The sequence below is a fragment of the Podarcis cretensis genome (genome assembly GCF_951804945.1).
Source record: "Podarcis cretensis genome assembly, chromosome: 2".
In the NCBI taxonomy this organism is placed as follows: domain Eukaryota; kingdom Metazoa; phylum Chordata; class Lepidosauria; order Squamata; family Lacertidae; genus Podarcis; species Podarcis cretensis.
In genome coordinates, this window is record NC_137171.1 from 105810707 (window position 1) to 105830808 (window position 20102).

The following is a 20102-nucleotide window of genomic DNA, read 5'->3' on the forward strand; positions in this document are numbered from 1 at the left end:
CAAAAAGGAGGAAAGAGAGGACCCAAATAATTACCGCCCAGTCAGTCTGACATCAATACCAGGGAAGATTCTGGAGCAGATCATTAAGCAAACAGTCTGTGAGCACCTAGAAAGGAATGCTGTGATCACCAATAGTCAGCATGGATTTCTGAAAAATAAGTCATGTCAGACTAACCTGATCTCGTTTTTTTGACAGAATTACAAGCCTGGTAGATGAAGGGAACACAGTGGGTGTAGCCTACCTTGATTTCAGCAAGGCATTTGACAAGGTGCCCCATGATATTCTTGTAAAGAAGCTGGTAAAATGCGGACTTGACTATGCTACCACTCAGTGGATTTGTAACTGGCTGACTGACCGAACCCAAAGGGTGCTCATCAATGGTTCCTCTTCATCCTGGAGAAGAGTGACTAGTGGGGTGCCACAGGGTTCTGTCTTGGGCCCGGTCTTATTCAACATCTTTATCAATGACTTGGATGATGGACTCAAGGGCATCCTGATCAAATTTGCAGATGACACCAAACTGGGAGGGGTGGCTAACACCCCAGAGGACAGGATCACACTTCAAAACGACCTTGACAGATTAGAGAACTGGGCCAAAACAAACAAGATGAATTTTAACAGGGAGAAATGTAAAGTATTGCACTTGGGCAAAAAAAATGAGAGGCACAAATACAAGATGGGTGACACCTGGCTTGAGAGCAGTACATGTGAAAAGGATCTAGGAGTCTTGGTTGACCACAAACTTGACATGAGCCAACAGTGTGACGCGGCAGCTAAAAAAGCCAATGCAATTCTGGGCTGCATCAATAGGAGTATAGCATCTAGATCAAGGGAAGTAATAGTGCCACTGTATTCTGCTCTGGTCAGACCTCACCTGGAGTACTGTGTCCAGTTCTGGGCACCACAGTTCAAGAAGGACACTGACAAACTGGAACGTGTCCAGAGGAGGGCAACCAAAATGGTCAAAGGCCTGGAAACGATGCCTTATGAGGAACGGCTAAGGGAGCTGGGCATGTTTAGCCTGGAGAAGAGGAGATTAAGAGGTGATATGATAGCCATGTTCAAATATATAAAAGGATGTCACATAGAGGAGGGAGAAAGGTGGTTTTCTGCTGCTCCAGAGAAGCGGACACTGAGCAATGGATCCAAACTACAAGAAAGAAGATTCCACCTAAACATTAGGAAGAACCTCCTGACAGTAAGAGCTGTTCGACAGTGGAATTTGCTGCCAAGGAGTGAGGTGGAGTCTCCTTCTTTGGAGGTCTTTAAGCAGAGGCTTGACAACCATATGTCAGGAGTGCTCTGATGATGTTTCCTTCTTGGCAGGGGGTTGGACTCGATGGCCCTTGTGGTCTCTTCCAACTCTATGATTCTATGAGGATAGTCCCTGTCACGGGCAAGTGACTCCTCTGGAAGTTACCCCATAGATATACATGCATACCATTTCTAGAACCAATTATAAGTAGCTTGTTGTTGTTTTTGTCGCCGTTTAGTCGTGTCCGATTCTTCGTGACCCCATGGACCAGAGCACACCAGGCCCTCCTGTCTTCCTCTGCCTCCCGCAGTTTGGTCAAACTCATGCTGGTAGCTTCAAGAACACTGTCCAGCCATCTCATCCTCTGTCGTCCCCTTCTCCTTGTGCCCTCCATCTTTCCCAACATCAGGGTCTTTTCCAGGGAGTCTTCTCTTCTCATGAGGTGGCCAAAGTATTGGAGCCTCAGCTTCAGGATCTGTCCTTCCAGTGAGCACTCAGGGCTGATTTCCTTCAGAATGGGTAGGTTTGATCTTCTTGCAGTCCATGGGACTCTCAAGAGTCTCCTCCAGCACCATAATTCAAAAGCATCAATTCTTCGGCAAACAGCCTTCTTTATGGTCCAGCTTTATGCCATATGGGTACAGCGCAGCTCCTTGTCACTCACAATTAGAAATTTGCTGATGTGGATCAATACATTTCCACCCCCACCCCCTTGCATCTAAGAAAGGATTTTTATTTTGAGGGCAGAGTTCTGAGCAATGCCAGAGGGTTGCTTTAAAAGCTATGGCATCGGTATGAAGGTATATGAATAGAGTTATTTGATTGGAGGCACAAGCTCAGGCTTGCCTTCAAAATGAGGGGTGGAGCAGGGAATGAACACATCTCTGATACATTTCCGCAGAGGACTAGAAACTTGCATTAAAAAAAATCTAGGGAGTCTCAGGAGTCTGTGCCTTCTAACATATTTTGTCCAAACTTCCACATGTGGAATTATGACAGAAAATCAAAAGCTCAGCTGTTTGCCAAATTACTTTTTACAACTTGGGGGAATCCCCTGTTGCCCTCCTGTTGCCCATATTTGCACAGATGACCTCGAAAGAGTTGTAGACATGACTAGTTTTCATTGGCACATGCATGGTCTGCCAAAGCAAGGCCAGAGTTTTTGCCATCTCAGGTCTTTTGGGGAGCTAGTTGTTTATGGGATTATTCACAGAAGATGCTTTAAAGTGGAAGTCCTTCCTCAATGAAAATACAGAAGAGGTTGTGTGAGTTGCCGGTTCACATTCTGACAAATACTGCTTGAACAACTTGGCACACACTGCAGTATTACCTAAGTTAGAGAGAGTAGTTTGTTGGATGGGGCCCTTAAGGAAATGCAGTAGCCCTAGCTGATGGAACAATACTAAGTGCAAACTGATGTCCAGAACTCTCTAATATGACAATAGCCACATGGAGCTCAACTTTTACTGGATCCAAGAACCTGAATTGACCTAACGAGGTGTCTTTTTTATCTACAGAATCAGTTGTCATCATTCTTGAACATACATTGCAATAAAGCACTAGTCACCTCTGTCATAGCATACACTTCCTGTTCTCCACCCAAACTAGTTTGTGGTGTGTTGGCCTAATCTGTCTTGGTTCTTTTTCTATCTCTCTGCTCAACAATATCATGTGGAGTTAAGAAAATTCTGTGACACTCTGTTATAACACATTAAAATTCCTCAGCACCTCATGCTGGAGTGGCATGTAGCACATACAGTATCGAGGTTTTCACCCATGGTGATGGAAATGTGCAAACCAGGCTGCCATAGTCCGTTGACTAGAGATGAGAAAATCATACCATTCTTTATTTCTCAACAATTAGTGGGACTCTTTAAATGCATTCTTTTCTTCCTGTGTGTGAAAGTGAATGCTTCTTCAGTGAAGTGTCCAGCAAAGAACGTTTGGTGGTTTGTTTTATTTTCTTCTCCAAAGGACACTGAACCATTTCCAAAGCTTGCTTACAACTTGGAAATAGCCAATTCCCGAAAATCAAAGCGTTCAAACTCAAGGGCTGGAACGGAAGACAAAACTTGGTTACTTAAAAACACCATGGAAGCAAACTCCAATGCAGCATCTTGTCGTAATAATAGCAAATCCAGCACAAATTTGCTACCGTTCAAAAATCTATAACAAAAAGTGGATATTTGAGCAATTCCAAATCACAGATGATAAAACAAGACGTAGACAAAGCAGCAGAATTTCAGAGCTTTCATGAGCGGATAGGACTGTCATAATTAAAATGAACAAAGCAAATCCATAAATTGATGGACCCTGCAAAGTTAACCTAAGGAAGTCCATGGAAGAAAAGTTTTGACCACCCTTTTGCCCCGCAGCCATCTGTAGGCACTGAGAAGCCTTTCCAGAAGCTCAAAAAGTTTTAACCATAACTTCATTCCCACCCACTCCCAGCCATATGCGGACTCTGGGTAATGGGTGTGTGTGTGTTCAGATTCACCTCTTTAAGAATGTGGATGTGGTGCAAGGGGATTTGGGGAGAAAGGACATAACCTGAATTTGGGCAGAGGAACAGAGGGGTTGTTTTTAGAAACTTAAGAAATATTCCTGGTGGGAAATCTAATCATACATACATCATACTACCAAAGGAAAGATGTAAGAAAATAGCATGCCATTGCCACTTCTAATCATACTCACAGTTGATAACATGGACTAGTGGTGTTTTATGCCAACTCACAATTCCAACTCACATTTATTAAAGTGGGCATCCTGGAGGCATCTAGCTATGCACTGTGAAAAACAAACAAAATGCTGGACCATATAGGCTAGAAGAACAGAAGAAGAGCTCTGGTGGATCATCAGACCAAAGGTCCATGTAGTCAAATCATCTGGCCAACCAAATACCCATGGGAAGCCTCCAGGCAGGATCCCAGTGCAGCGGCACTCTCCCAGTTCATGTTCCCCAGAAACTGGTATTCAAAGGCAGACTGTCTCTGACAGCGGACGTGGTAGACAGCTATTATTGATTTGTAGCTATCAATAGCTCAATCCACTATGAATCTAACTAGTCCCATTTAACATTATCCAAGTTGGTGGATGTCACCACATTGTCTGTAGTTTAACTATGCACTGTACGATGGTATTTAATTGTGTCTGTCCTGGGTCTTCCAAAACTGAGCTTCATCACATGGCCCCAAATTTCTACAATTATGAGAGGAATAAAACCTCTCCGTATCACTGAGAGCCAGTGTGGTGTAGTGGTCAAGAGTGGTAGATTTGTAATCTGGTGAACCGGGTTTGCTTCCACGCTCCTCCACATGCAGCTGCTGGGTGACCTTGGGCTAGTCACACTTCTCTGAAGTCTCTCAGCCTCACTCACCTCACAGAGTGTTCGTTGTGGGGGAGGAAGGGAAAGGAGAATGTTAGCCACTTTGAGACTCCTTAAAGGGACCCCTGACCATTAGGTCCAGTCGTGGCTGACTCTGGGGTTGCGGCGCTCATCTCGCTTTATTGGCGTACAGCTTCTGGGTCATGTGGCCAGCATGACTAAGCCGCTTCTGGCGAACCAGAGCAGCACACTGAAACAGCATTTACCTTCCCGCCAGAGCAGTACCTATTTATCTACTTGCACTTTGACGTGCTTTCGAACTGCTAGGTTGGCAGGAGCAGGGACCGAGCAATGGGAGCTCACCCTGTGGCGGGGATTAGAACAGCTGACCTTCTGATTGGCAAGTCCTAGGCTCTGTGCTTTAACCCACAGCGAGCAGGATATCAAATCCAAACTCTTCTACTTTCCTCACACTATGCATAATTGTATACATCACTCTAATCTCCCCCATTTACGCCTTTACTAAACTAAAACTCTCCAAATGTGGCAACCTTTTCTCAGGCGAGATTTGGCCAAACCCCTTGATCGTCTGGGTTGCCCTCTACGTTCCCCCCATCTTCACAATATCCTTTTTGAGATGCAGCAACCATGGATCTGTATAACAACATTATGGTCGTTCTGTTTTCATTCTTAGCATTCACCATTTTTGTCACAGCTGCCACACACTGTGCTGACTGCCTCACCCAGAGACCTCCAGGTTCAGCCAATGGGGCTCTCTTTATGGACTTTCCGTTTTCCCCTTTCATTATGCTTTGTCTTTCTGCTCACACCAGTTACAGATGCTACCTACCCCCAATGTTAAAACAGCAGAATTCAAGACCACCAACTCATTCGATTGATTTAAGGTGGCAACATTCTTAAGAGCTAACACACCGAGTTCTTTGTTATCATTCCCTATTGTTTTCTGAGCCTTTTATACATATACTTCCATGATGTTTACAAGCTTTTCTTGACCTGCGATTTTCACAGTTCAAGCAAAACGCCAGGGGAAGGAAGAATCTTTCCCTCTGCTGATTTGTTTTATAACAGGCTTTAAAGCAAAACAACCCAAACAGGACATTGTACTTTAAAAAAGATAAAGGTCTCTCTCCCCCCAAATTGCTAATTTCCACTCCCCCCCCCCCCCCGGTATTTCACAGAAACAGCATCTTCCAACAGCCAATTTTGTGATAGTGCTAAAAAAAGCTATTTCAAATCGGGACCCCTCACAAAGTGGGAGCTTTTGCATCCAGACTCCCCAGCTAGTGAAAGTGCTAAAATGCCTGTGGTTTCTCGTCGCCAGTTTAACCTGCTTGTTAGCGGCGTGAATTGCAGGAGCTGAGATGTTTCTGGCACCCTCCTCCTAGCTTTCTAGCAGGTCTAAACATATCAAGCATAGCAAAGAAACCAGAAAGTGGCATGAACTCTTCTGAGCACCCAGAGTTTTCGTAGGCTCAAGTTTCTGCAAAACAGAGCAGAACACGTAACTGTCATAGAATTGGAAGAGACCACAAGGCTCATCTAGTCCAATCCCCTGAAATGCAGGAATATTTTGCCTAAGGGTGGGGATTGAACCCACAACCCTGAGATTATGAATCTCATGCTCTACCATGGCGGGTGGGGGCCAAAGGCAAAAGTTGGCAGAGCAACAAATGCAATTTTCGCCCTTTGTACCGTAGTCTAGTTTCTACACACAGGCTCACACACCCTTCTTTACCCAGGGGAGCAACAGGCATTATCAGAGTTCAAAGACACATTGCAGCCAGGCAAAAGCAATCCTTCCTAGGCAAGCACAACACTTTTGGAACATCACCCTGTATGGACATGTGGGGCACAGGTAACAAGACTGAGGCTGGCTCATAGCTTCTGTAGAGACCAGCAGACACGAGAGCAAACTACTGAGAACATGGGGCTTCAGATAGCATCACTCCTGGTACGCTCTTAAGCCTCACTACCAGAAGAGAGATATACAAATTGCACAGAATCCATTGCAATCCTCTCCTCTCTGGTTTCTTGGGGTTGAAGGGTCCATGTCTGGACTCTACAGATCAGAAGTGCACACCCAGCCTTGCAATCTGATGCATATTGATTTGCCCAGAATGCGGAAAGATACCACAACACTACAATAGTTCTATGAATTTCTAACACGAGGCCTCGTTCAAATTAAACATCCCCAACCCTTGCAAGACATTCACTTCATGGTGACCTTCCCGTTTTGAAAGCAACTTGGAAATTAGGCTTTAGTTAGATATGCAACTGCAGTGGTACCTCGGGTTACATACGCTTCAGGTTAAAGACTCTGCTAACCCAGAAATAGTACCTCGGGTTAAGAACTTTGCTTCAGGATGAGAACAGAAATCATGCTCCGGCGGCAGCAGGAGGCCCCATTAGCTAAAGTGGTACGTCAGGTTAAGAACAGTTTCAGGTTAAGAATGGACCTCCGGAACGAATTAAGTACTTAACCCAAGGTACCAATGTATTACTTTTTCGCACACAAAACAAGGACAGTCACATTTTGCTTGAATGACAGAGAGAAAGACAAGAGCGTGGAAGAATGGGGCTCCTTCTGATCTTGCATATGTAGTTTGTTTTTAATAGCCCTGCATATTTATTAGGCCATCTGCTTCCATGGCACTAGAATTATTTTTTTTTTTTTACAAAAGAACCTTAGTACAGACAACTTATTCATGGCTGCAGTTTTACCACTCAGTTTGAAAAGCAAAAACAATATATGAACCCAACGCACTTGGTTGTGATTATTCTGGCACTGAGTAATCAAGCATTGTGAGGTTTTTGTTTTGTTTTTTTCCAGGGAGTTGAAAGTGATCTGATGGAGCTGCTGCAGCCCGTTGTGCTGTTCTTTTCTCAGGGTGGGGAGAATTGTGTTTTCCTAGCAACAACACATTATGTTTGGTTGTAGCTCAGTGGTAAAGCATGTGCTTTGTATGCAGGAGGTCCCAGGTTCAGTCCCCAGCACTTCCATATCGAACTGAGAGTGTGTCCCCCCGCCCCATCCGCCAATCTAGAACCCTGGAGAGCCACTACCAGACAATACTGTAATTGGACAAACCAATGATATGATTCAGGATAAAGCAGCTTATGTTCCTTATGGTTTAAGAACACAGGAAGCTGCCTTATACAGAGTCACACCATTGGTCCATCTAGCTCACTTGCACTGACTGGCAGCAGGTCTCCAGGGTTTCAGACAGGGAGTTTCTCCGAGTCTTCTCTGGAGATATTCAGGGTTGAACCTGGGATATTTTGTATGAAAACCATACGCTCCCACTGAGCCATGGCTCTTTCCTTGGGGAGGGCCCTGCCCACCTCTCAAAAGTGGCCTGCAGATGGTAGGTCAGATCTGGACCCATCCTACTTCCCAGATCCAGTTCCCCACCCCTGCCCTAGGATGTGGTTTGTGGTCACATCAGGCAGCCATCTTGCTTAGAAAGCTTAGAAAATATTCACGACCTGAATGAGAGAACACTTGAGACCACCAAGTAGGCCATTTTGATTTCCATGATTCAAGGACAGCATGAAACAGGGCTGCAGACTAGGGCTGGGTGATATATCAACATGTTGTCCAAAACCGGTTTGAAATCCATATCGTGATATCGGTCTCATAATTTTTGACCTGGCAATATATTGTGAATCATGGGGGGGGGGGGGTGCTATGCAAAAATCACAATGTGAGGAAACCATGAAGTCAGCCAATGCCTCTACATAACTCCATCCTTATTTCAGACATCGTGATATATTGGTATATCATGATGTCTAGCTGGTGATATACCACAGTGTTGAAAACCATATACAGTTGTACCTTGGATCCCGAACGCCTTGTGAGTCAAACGTTTTGACTCCCAAATGCAGCAAACCCGGAAGTGAGTGTTCTGGTTTGCGAACATTCTTTGGAACCCAAAAATCCGATGCAGCTTCCGTGGCTCCCAAATGGCTGCAGGAGCTTCCTGCAGCCAATCGGAAGCAGTGCCTAGGTTTCCAAATGTTTTGGAAGTCCAACGGACTTCTGGAATGGATTCCGTTCTACTTCCAAGGTACGACTGTATTGCCCAGTGCTAATGTATAAACACTATTGTCAGAGCTGCCTCCAGGTCCCAGCTCACAGAGGACCAACGCTAGGCTGTAGTTATGTACAAAAGTCTTTATTGAGATTCAGTCTCCATTTTAAAGCCGCAGCGTGCAGCTCTACGTCCCCACCTTAGACCGGCGAAGTCCTGTCTGAGTCTCCTCCCCCTCCACACCAGTTTAAGACTCTCGCTTTGCTCCACCTCTTCCTAAATTCCTTTCTCCTCTGGGCCCTCCTGCCCGCTAGGGTCTCATCCTTCCTGGACTCCTCTGACGCTGACCCTGACGATTCTTGCCCCTCCTTCCGGCGGGCTTTAGGACCTGGTTCCCTATCCGGGCTACCTTCTGTGCCGCTCGCCTGTACCTTTGAACTTGGCGCGCGCGCCCAGCCTGCAACTTTCCTCTTAACCGTTAACTCGCTCTCCGATGGAGGCGTGGTCCACCCTGACTCATCTTCTCTCGCTGGTGGTGCATATGTGGGCTCTGACACCTGGGACTCCTCCCCCCCACTACGCTCTGGTGGGGAAGCTGGTCCTGATTTGCAACTGCTGCTCTGGGAGTCCCCGCTGGCCCCTTGCTTCTGGGGTGTCCCCCTTGGGTCGCCCCTTGCCCTGCCCATCGGCGCCCCCTTCTGTGAATCTTCCGATTCGCTGGAGAGGCTCATGGAATCTATCGGGCTGCTGTCATATTCTCCTACGCTGCCCTCGGATTCCCCCTCGCTTTCCATCTCCTCTCCTCCCTGCGCTCCCGCTGAGTCCCTGACATCCATCCCCCCCTCGAAGCCCCCCCTTCCCCCCTCCCCCTCTTCTGGCGTGGGTTCCGGGTGCTCCAATGCTATGGGGGTGCCTGCCGGATACCGGTCTTCCCCCCTGGCATGCTGCCAGTCCGTGACGGGTACATCGACGTCGCTCTCCTCCGCTTCCATCTCGTTGCCGGCGTGCTCGAAACCAGGGTCCTCCCCCAACCCGTCCATGCCCCCTTGTTCCCCCATTTCCTCTGGGTAGTCTGCGTGCCAGGGCCCTCTGAGCAGTCTCCTGCGCCACTCCTCCTCGGGTTGAGTGTCCCACCAATAAGAGCGCTCCGCACCCAAGTCTGAGACCGACCCCTCCGGCGAGGTAGTCTCTGGAACCGTCTCCTCAGCCGAGGAGAACCCCTGAAACGTACTGGCTGAGAGTGTGGGGGTGAAAAGATATTCATCAAAATAATCCTCCGGCATGGGCCTGTGTGGGAAGAGTGCGTGGAACTCGTCTTTGAGGTAGTGCTCCTCCACCGCATAGTACGGCACCCAGCTGTTGGCGCTGGCCGGGGCACCTTCCCTTGCGATGAGATATTCGACGCCCTCTTCCCCCCATCTCGAGTCCAAAATCTCCGTCACCTCGTTGAGTGGCCCCGCCCTCGGCGACCCCCCTGTCATGGGTGCATCTCTAAGCGGACTGGGAGCTGTTCCTGGCTCCTGAAACCTGTGAGGTGCCTTGTAGGGCGTTAGCACCGATCTATGAAAGACCGGGTGCATTCTGGAACCCTCCGGTAGTGTCAAACGGAAAACCACTGGGTTGATCTGTGCCTCGACTAGGTAAGGGCCCAACTGCTTGTGTCCTAGCTTCTTCTTAGCTAAGGATCTGGCTGGCACTGCCTGGGCCGCTAACCAGACCCAGTCCCCTACCCGTATGTCCTCCCCCACTCTTCTGTGTTTGTCTGCTTGCATCTTGTATACGTGTTTTGCTAGGTCTAACTGTCTACGGAGCTGTTCATGGACCTCCTGTAACTCCTCTGCCAATGCCTCTGCTCCCTGTGGCTCCCCCTCCCCCTCTTTCTCTAAGCCCGGGAAGGTCCTGGGATGTCGCCCGTGGTTGGCAAAAAACGGTGTCACCCCCGTGGACACGTGTTGTGTGTTGTTGTAGGCAAACTCGGCCAGGGGCAGATAGTCCACCCAGGTCGAGGGCTGCTGGTTGGCGTAACATCTCAGGTACTGCTGCATGACGGCGTTGACCCTCTCCGCTTGTCCGTTGGTCTGCGGGTGTCTTGCCGACGCTAGGTTGACCTTGACGTTCAGGATCCCCATCAGCTTCCGCCAGAAACCCGAGATGAACTGGCGCCCCCTATCGGACAGGATAGACCGTGGCAGGCCGTGTACCTTGAACACGTGGTCTATGAACAGCTTGGCTGTCTGTTCCGCTGTGGCCACCTTCGCGCAAGGAATGAAGTGCGCCATCTTGGTGAACATGTCGACTACCACGAGTACTGCTGTTTTGCCCCTCGAGCTGGGCAGGTCAGTGACAAAGTCCAAGGCTACCCTCTCCCACGGTTCCGACGGGGTCTGTAGCGGTTCTAACAGTCCCGCCGGCGGTCTGTGTACTGGCTTGGCCCTTTGGCAGGTGTCGCACCTCGTGACGTATTCCGCGACTTCTCCCCGCATCTTGGGCCACCAAAAGTCTCTGGCTACTAATTCCACCGTCTTTTCCTTGCCGAAATGTCCGGCGCTGGGTGCGTCGTGTAGCTGTTGCAGTACTGTCGCGCGGAGTTCATCTCCCGGTACGTAGATGGCCCCCTTGCGGAGGAGCAGTCCGTCGCGTATCTGGAACTCGTCGTCCTTTGCCGTGCCGCTGCGCACCTCCTCCATCTTGGAGCGCGCGAAGGAATCTGTTCGCAGCTCGCGCCGTATCGCTTCCAGGTCTACTGTGGCAGAAGCGCATGCCCACGCCTTGGGTGCGAAAATGTGTTTGGCCGCTACCGGTGCTGCTTCCTCCAGATACTGCGGCTTCCTGGATAGCGCATCAGCCATGACGTTGTTGTCTCCGGGGATATATTCTATCCTGAAGTCGAAATCCGCAAAGAACTCCGCCCAGCGGATGTGTCTCTGGTTCAGGAACCGCGCCGTGCGCCAGTACTCCAGGTTCTTATGGTCCGTGCGAACTTGCACCGTGTGTTTGGCTCCGATGAGGAAGTGCCGCCACGCCTTGAATGCTGCATGAATGGCCAGCAACTCTCTGTCCCAGATGGTGTAGTTCTGCTCCGACTTGCTGAGTTTCCTGGAGTAGAAAGCACACGGCCTCCAATCCCCTTGCGGGTCTCGCTGCAACAGGACTGCCCCCACGGCTCTGTCGGAGGCATCCGTCTCCACCCTCATGGGCTTGCTGGGGTTCACATGCAGCAGTTGTTCCTCGGAAGCGAAAAGACGCTTGAGTTTCTGAAAGGACTGCTCCGCCTGCTCCGTCCAGATGAACTTCTTCTTCTTGGAGCTGAGGGTGTCCGTGATGGCCGCCGTCTGCATAGCGAAACCCTTGATGAACTTGCGATAAAAGTTAGCAAAGCCGACAAACCTCTGGACCTCCTTCCGATTGCGCGGGCTCTTCCAGTCCAGTACTGATCGTACCTTGGCACTGTCCATGGCGATTCCCTTGTCGGACAGCTTGTAGCCCAGGAAATCCACCTCCGTCATGTCGAACTGGCATTTCTCCAGCTTGGCGTAAAGCCTGTGCTCCCGTAGTCTTTGCAGGACTTCCTTGACATCTCCCTCGTGAGCCTCCTGCGATTCCGAGAAGATCAGAATGTCGTCCAGGAAGCAGACACACTTCTTGTAGAGGAGCCCCGCTAACACGTGATGCATGAAGGCTTGGAAGCAGTGGGAGCCATTTTGTAAACCGAAGGGCATAACCCTATACTCATAGGTGCCCAAGGGCGTGAACATGGCCGTCTTCCACTCGTCGCCCTCCCGCATGCGTATAAGATTGTACGCCCCTCGTAGATCCAGCTTGGTGAAGATGCGTCCCTTCCTCACCGTCGCGAGCAAGTCGTCGATCTTGGGCATCGGGAAAGCCGTGGGCTTGGTTTTCGAATTTAAAATTCTGAAATCAACTACAAGCCTCTTCTGGGGCGTGTCCTTCTTCTTCACAAAGAACACAGGACTGCCCCCCACTGCTTTGGATTCTCGGATGAATCCCCGCTTCAAATTGTGATCTATGAACTCCCTGAGCTCTTGCAGTTCGTCTTCAGACATGGAGTACAGTTTTCCGGTCGGCAGTGTTGCCCCCGGCAGGAGGTCAATCTTGCAGTCGTAGGGTCTGTGGGGAGGCAGCTTGTCCGCTTCCTTCTCGCAGAAGACCTCCAAAAACGCCTTGTACTTGTCGGGTACAGCTTGCAGCATGCCCAGTTGTAGCTGTGGGTCATCCTCTTGCCCCTCGTCCTCCTGGTTAGTCATGATGCAATGTTCTGCGCAGTAGGAGGAGCAGAAGGTCAATTTACGCTGGTACCATGCCAATGCCAGGCTGTGCCTGTCCAACCAGCTCATGCCCAACACTATGGGCGTGTCTGACAGTTGGGTGACGTTGAAGCTGATGACTTCGCGGTGATTTCCAATGCGCATCACCATTGGCGGCGTTTGCTGTACCACCTGTCCCCCCAGCAATTCTCTTCCATCGACTGTCACTACTTTCAGGGGCATCGTGGCAGGCAGGAGTGCTATGCTATGTTGCTTGATGAAATCCACCCCCATAAAGTCTGCATTGCTACCAGAGTCAATGGTAATAGGCACTTCCATGGTGAGCCCATTGGGAAGCTGGAGTGTTGCGGTGAGCTGCACCACTGGTTTGGGCGGGAGGGGGTCTGTGGGCTGTAAGATTCCTGGGGACTGCTTCACTGATTCGTCTGGCTGGGCCCCAGCGGCTCTGCTTCCAGCCAGACTTCGTCGTTTCCCTGCTGCGGTTCCCTCTGCTGAGCTGCTTCTGTTACTTTTGCTGAGGCTGCATTGTGCTTGTGGAGCCTCTGGGGGCACTCTTTTGCCATATGCTGAGCACTTTCGCAGATGTAACACTTCCTGTTCCCTCTAGGAGGCTTCACCTTGGCTGCTCCTGGTGTGAGGGCTCTGGTCGCTGACTGAGCCTTGGCACCACCTATCTCCATCGGCTCCTCTCCCCCTCCCAGTGGAGGCGTGGATTGAGCGCGCGCTGAGTCTCTGGGAAAGAAAGGAGGTGCCCTTGCTGGCGTGCGTCCCCAACGCCCTTCATCTTTGCTCCAGGGACGTTCTTCCAGCCGCACACCAATCGTCAGCGCCTTCTGGACCACTTCTTGAGTGCTCCGTGGCCTCTCCCCCCTTGCGATTTCGTCTTTCACAGCCCCGTTGAGCCCCTCCCAGAACAGGTCCCTGACGGACGCTGAGTCCTTTTCCCATCCCAGCGCGTTGACCAATGCAAAAAAGCGGGAATGATATTGCCTTACAGTGGCTCTGCCTTGTTTCAGACCGTGAATCTCTTTTCTAGCGACATCCACATCTATCTCTGATAAAAAACAAGCGTCCATCGCCTTAATGAAGGCTTTTGCGTTTTGGAGGGCTGGATCATTATCTCTCCACAGATTGCGCAACCACGCTTTAGCTTCTCCATGGAGATGCGTTAGTATGAAGCCTACTTTCTCCTGCTCATCTCTAAAGTCCTTCTCCAGCAACTTTAGCGCAAAAACTACGTCTGCTCTGAAGTTAGGATATTGCTGCAGACTCCCATCGAAATGCGACACCAGGCTCCCCCCTCTCTTCCCGAGCCCGATCCCTTCGGATTTGGCTGCCGGTGGCCCCTGTTTAGTCAACATTTCCAACCTGTTTTGCAGATCCTTGCAGACAGCATCTGATTCCTCTTCTCTCCTCCTTGCCGCTCGTATTTCTGCGTTAAGTTGTACCACTGCTTCTTGCAAAGCTGCCAGTCGTTCTTCTGTAGTCATCTTGTGCTGCTTTTGTGAGCTCGCGAAGCACCAATCTTCGCCCCTCGCTGCGTCCTCTCACGTTGCGAGGTTCTTTGAAATGTGAGACAGGACTTACTGTCAGAGCTGCCTCCAGGTCCCAGCTCACAGAGGACCAACGCTAGGCTGTAGTTATGTACAAAAGTCTTTATTGAGATTCAGTCTCCATTTTAAAGCCGCAGCGTGCAGCTCTACGTCCCCACCTTAGACCGGCGAAGTCCTGTCTGAGTCTCCTCCCCCTCCACACCAGTTTAAGACTCTCGCTTTGCTCCACCTCTTCCTAAATTCCTTTCTCCTCTGGGCCCTCCTGCCCGCTAGGGTCTCATCCTTCCTGGACTCCTCTGACGCTGACCCTGACGATTCTTGCCCCTCCTTCCGGCGGGCTTTAGGACCTGGTTCCCTATCCGGGCTACCTTCTGTGCCGCTCGCCTGTACCTTTGAACTTGGCGCGCGCGCCCAGCCTGCAACTTTCCTCTTAACCGTTAACTCGCTCTCCGATGGAGGCGTGGTCCACCCTGACTCATCTTCTCTCGCTGGTGGTGCATATGTGGGCTCTGACACCTGGGACTCCTCCCCCCCACTACGCTCTGGTGGGGAAGCTGGTCCTGATTTGCAACTGCTGCTCTGGGAGTCCCCGCTGGCCCCTTGCTTCTGGGGTGTCCCCCTTGGGTCGCCCCTTGCCCTGCCCATCGGCGCCCCCTTCTGTGAATCTTCCGATTCGCTGGAGAGGCTCATGGAATCTATCGGGCTGCTGTCATATTCTCCTACGCTGCCCTCGGATTGCTCCCCCTCGCTTTCCATCTCCTCTCCTCCCTGCGCTCCCGCTGAGTCCCTGACAACTATATACTGCTGGGTACCCATTTTCCCCCTCAGAGAATTCTGGGCACTATAGTTTGTTAAGGGTTACCGGGAATTGTAACTCTGTGAGGAGCAAACTACAGTTCCCAGAATTCTCTGAGGGAGAGAATGTTCTTCGAATGTGCTCTAAAGGTGTGTGTGCGGCCTACGTCAACCTGAGAGGTTTGAGAACCTCTGTTTTAAACACCAGCTGGCGGAATGGCGCAGAGCTGTGAAAAGCGCTTCAGTTAGACTTGCCTCTCGCCCCTCCCGCCTTTCCCACCCGTAAACCAGAAATAACAGACGTATGAAATGTTTATTAGAAAGAGTTTGCAGCAGATGGCTCAGTGCCCACACAAGATGCAGAGGGACAAAATATTTATATAGAACCATTATGGTCAATAAAGCGTGAATTCGGAAGGATTTACATGATAGCCTGTGAAAGTGTTTTAAAGTGCTCTTCCCATCCAGGAGAGCTTCCAATACACGCCCTTGAATGGAGCTCTTAAAAGGCTGTTATGGACCGTTGCGCGGGGAGAGATGAAGCACCTGAAATATTCAGAGCTACTAAAGGCACTTAGCCTTTCCCACACATTTACTTTGGTTTACACAGTGCATAAAAAAACAATTGTCAGAATGTCTGGAGAAAACGCAAATCAGGATGAGCAAAGGTTTGCCCACCTCGGTGTGCCTGCGCCCGTGTTTAATGGTTTGGAATACTAATGTGAGTCGCTCAAGGAGGAGACAGAGAGGAGCAGCAACAGGAAATAAGTGCTCCTGAAAACTGCAGCCCCTGGTGCTTTTTTAGATCACAGAATTGGGAATCGGAGAGAAATTTGGTGCAGTTCGTATTTTCCTCATACACGCTTTCCAAATCAATACATTAGCTGAAAGGTAGCTAGCCGCCCTTCAAAATTTGTACTTTTCTGAATTTTGCAACGCACCTCTCCAGCCAATAAATGTGGACTGATGTGAAACGTGTATAAGAATGCATTTATTAGTGCAAATAACATACAGAACTGCAGAGGGTGCCATCTTGGTTGTCCCATTGTGCAGGAGAGGGCATTCTCTGTGGTGGCCCCTAAACTGGGGAACTCCCTCCCCACAGAGGTGTGTCCAGCACCTTCATTATATAGCTTCCAGAGAACATCGGAAGCACACCTGGATTTTGGAACTTGAGGTGTATACTTAATCAGTAATAATAATAATTTTATTATGTATAGGCCACCCATCTGGCTGGGTGGCCCCAGCCAACCTGGGCAGCTCCCAGCACAATATAACACATTGTACCTCTGTATGGATTTTAACTGTAAGGTGCTTTTGGAGCCAGCAACAGCTGAAAAGCTGGCTGCTGATAAAATTATAATATTAATAATAATTGTTATTATTTATTATTTATACCCCACCCATCTGGCTAGGCTTCCCCAGCCACTCTGGACGGCTTCCAACAAAATATTAAAATACAGTAATGCATTAAACATTAAAAGCTTCCCTAAACAGGGCTGCCTTCAGATGTCTTCTAAAAGTCTGGTAGTTGTTCTTCTCTTTGACATCTGGTGGGAGGGCGTTCCACAGGGAGGGTGCCACTACCGAGAAGGCCCTCTGCCTGGTTCCCTGTAACTTGGCTTCTCACAGTGAGGGAACTGCCAGAAGGCCCTCAGAGCTGGACCTCAGTGTCTGGACTGAACAATGGGGGTGGAGACGCTCCTTCAGGTATACAGGACCGAGGCCATTTAGGGCTTTAAAGGTCAGCAACGTACTGGGAGCCAATGTAGGTGTATGAGTGAAGAAATAATTAAGTGGTGGAGGTACAGAAGGAGAGACACCCTGTGTGTTGTTTTTTTCTTTGTTCTCCCCGGCATGTGCTTGAGTATCTCCCATGGAGTGGGCCACACAGTCCATTGGGGCAAAGGGCACACTGCCCCACCAACCACAGTCTGCTCTCACCAGCCCCCACCTGCCTGCCTCCTTCCTTACACCCAGTTGAGAGGGTGACCCTGGCTGTCAGCTTCCTTAGTCTCAGTTGTTGCCCTTGTAGAACTAAGCAGGAATAAGGATGGAGGCAAAACTGGAACAAATTGACTCTGCCTGCCATTGACTCTGGCTCCCCCTGCTGTTGGCCACCCTGCATTCCACCCTATCAGTCCTGATAAGACACCAGTCACGGCTGTTTAAAAGAGTGTGGAATGTTTTGCAGTGCAGTTTCCCAATCGGAGTTACAAAAATTATTGATTGACCCGGAGTAATGATGTCCCTTCATTCCCCCGCCCCTTACTCGGATCTCTCATTTGGATTCCCTCATCTCTGGTCTCCTCCTCCCCTTCTGAGGCTTTTGCTTTTCCCCCTTTGATTAATCCAAATCATCTATGCGGTTTCAAACACTTCATTATTAATGCCACAAGACAGTTATCGATACCAGCAATTTTGTCACGGCCACAAATGAACAAGCAAAGTCCTTCGGTGCAGGAGGTCAGCATCCTGTTACTTAACTCCAGGAGAAGAAATGAGTCAATTAACTGGAACTTGTTCCCTTTTGTAGATGGCATGGATCAGGGGTGACGGGCCCCTCCATTAGGAGGCTGGAAGGCTGGTGTCAACCGTGGCCTTTGGGTGACCGCTCTCACCTCCATGAATCCTTTATCGCTTTGGCTACCGAAGTCCTACGCACGTTCCTTTGGAAGCCTGTAAATATTTTATTCTTTCCTTGCTAATAAATATAGCAGACTTTGCTTAGAGCATTATAACTGCACTTGGAGTTTGAAAGTTTGGAAGTGACCAGGAGGCCATCGACATCAAGTCCAGGAGTGAATAAAGCGATGCACGTGTACAGTTCTGAGGTCATTTTATGGCATTTCAGACTCTAGGACTCTTGCTTTGGGGCAGGAGTGGGGAACCTCACGCCCAGCAGCTGAATACAGCCCTCCAAGCCTCTGTAGATGACTACCCCTAGGCCATGCCCCCTCTCCAGGCCACACCTCCTCTCTCCAGGCCACGCCCCTCACTGGTCCTGCTTTGAACCCCAAGTGTTTTTGCCTGGCTGGAATGGGTCTTGGAACTCTAATACAGTGGTACCTCGGGTTAAGTACTTAATTCGTTCCGGAAGTCTGTTCTTAACCTGAAACTGTTATTAACCTGAAGCACCACTTTAGCTAATGGGGCCTCCCGCTGCTGCCGCGCTGCTGGAGCCCAATTTCTGTTCTCATCCTGAAGCAAAGTTCTTAACCCGAGGTACTATTTCTGGGTTAGCAGAGTGTGTAACCTGAAGCATTTGTAACCTGAAGCGTATGTAACCCGAAGTACCACTGTATATGATATTCAAGTCTGCTTTAAGTTCTGTCATTTTATACTATTCCCTGCATATAAGACTTAAAAATGCCATTATAGTTTTTAATTAGCTAAAGTGGTGCTTCAGGTTAAGAACAGTTTCAGGTTAAGAAGAACGGACCTCCAGAACGGATTAAGTACTTAACCTGAGGTACCACTCTAGTCCAAAAATGGCCAGCGGGGGACCCACAGGCTGGGTAAAAACCTGGCCCTCAAGACAAACTGATTTAACCCTATAGTGTTTTAGTCTAAGTTTAGTAAGGTTTTTGCTGCTTCTCCTTACACCCATCCCAGCTTTACACACTGTTGTAAGAAAATGATGCAGCATTACTTTATGTAGTCAGTTTTCCCCAAATTACTCTCTTTTCCTTCCTTCCCTGGTAGCTCACAGCATTTCTCTTTCCTTTTGCTGTTGTTGACATGTGCATTGCTCTGAATGGATGTTTGCAGCCAAATACCCACAATAGCCTCCAGCTAACTTTGAGTCCAACATTCTGTATCTCTAATTAGCATCATTTGCTTCTGATGTACTTTTCACTTATTCACACCAAATTCCAGTTGCTTTTCTGCCGCTCGTCCTCCTGCACCTTCTGCTGCAACTCCTCTCAGTCAGTTTTGTATATCATTTATTTGCATGAAAAACTCTCTTGAAAACATTCCTAAGCCACCTCAAAAGTCAAATAAGCACACACACAAACCTGCACACCACCCATGACATTTTCTCTCCCCTTTGATAATTTCTGAATACAATTTCATTTCTCATTAATTTCATTTATTCATTTGTACAATTTGCTTACAGTGGTACCTCAGGTTAAGAAGTTAATTCGTTCTGGAGGTCTGTTCTTAACCTGAAACTGTTCTTAACCTGAAGCACCACTTTAGCTAATGGGGCCTCCTGCTGCTGCTGCGCCACCGCTACACGATTTCTGTTCTCATCCTGAAGCAAAGTTCTTAAACCGAGTTAATATTTCTGGGTTAGCGGAGTCTGTAACCTGAAGCGTTTGTAACCCGAGGTACCACTGTACTTATTTATGCAGTTTCTTACTCATCCTTCACCCATTGCAAGGCGGATTACAACAATATTATATACCATGACAAAACCATTGCATGATGATGATGATGATGATTATGATAATAATAATAATAATAATAATAATAATAATAATAATGTTTAAAAATCAAAACAGTTCCAAATGGAACAAAACAGTATAAATTCAGCAAAGGAGGCAGTTCCCACAAAATCCCTTAGCTGTCAAAGGATTTCTCCTGGGCTACCCTCTCCTGGGCTTTCCACTGGTGGAGAATAGGGGATGGGGGGAAACCATGGGGGGGGGGGAGGAATGTCACCACACTAGCTGCAAGATACTCTCGGTGCGGTGTGGAAACCCCCTCTCTCATGAGTTGATTTGGTGTTCCTCAGCTTTACTGATGCACACAGCGTTCTGCTCTAATACCACACTGTGCCCTAATTAAGCCGAATGTAACAGAAGAAACATTTTCACCCTGTTAGAGTT

General features: G+C 48.9%; 2 long non-coding RNA genes across 2 annotated transcripts in view; both read right to left on the bottom strand.

Moving 5' to 3' along the window:
* The window catches only part of LOC307209242, a 47595-nt gene that overhangs the window by 5839 nt on the left and 21654 nt on the right, over positions 1-20102 (bottom strand). The gene's annotated exons all lie outside the window — the stretch shown is intronic.
* On the bottom strand, positions 2175-4545 carry LOC307209304. The gene is made up of 2 exons (XR_013835531.1): positions 3951-4545; positions 2175-3309 (listed from the first exon to the last, which is right to left on the bottom strand). It is a non-coding gene; the product is annotated as an uncharacterized lncRNA (long non-coding RNA).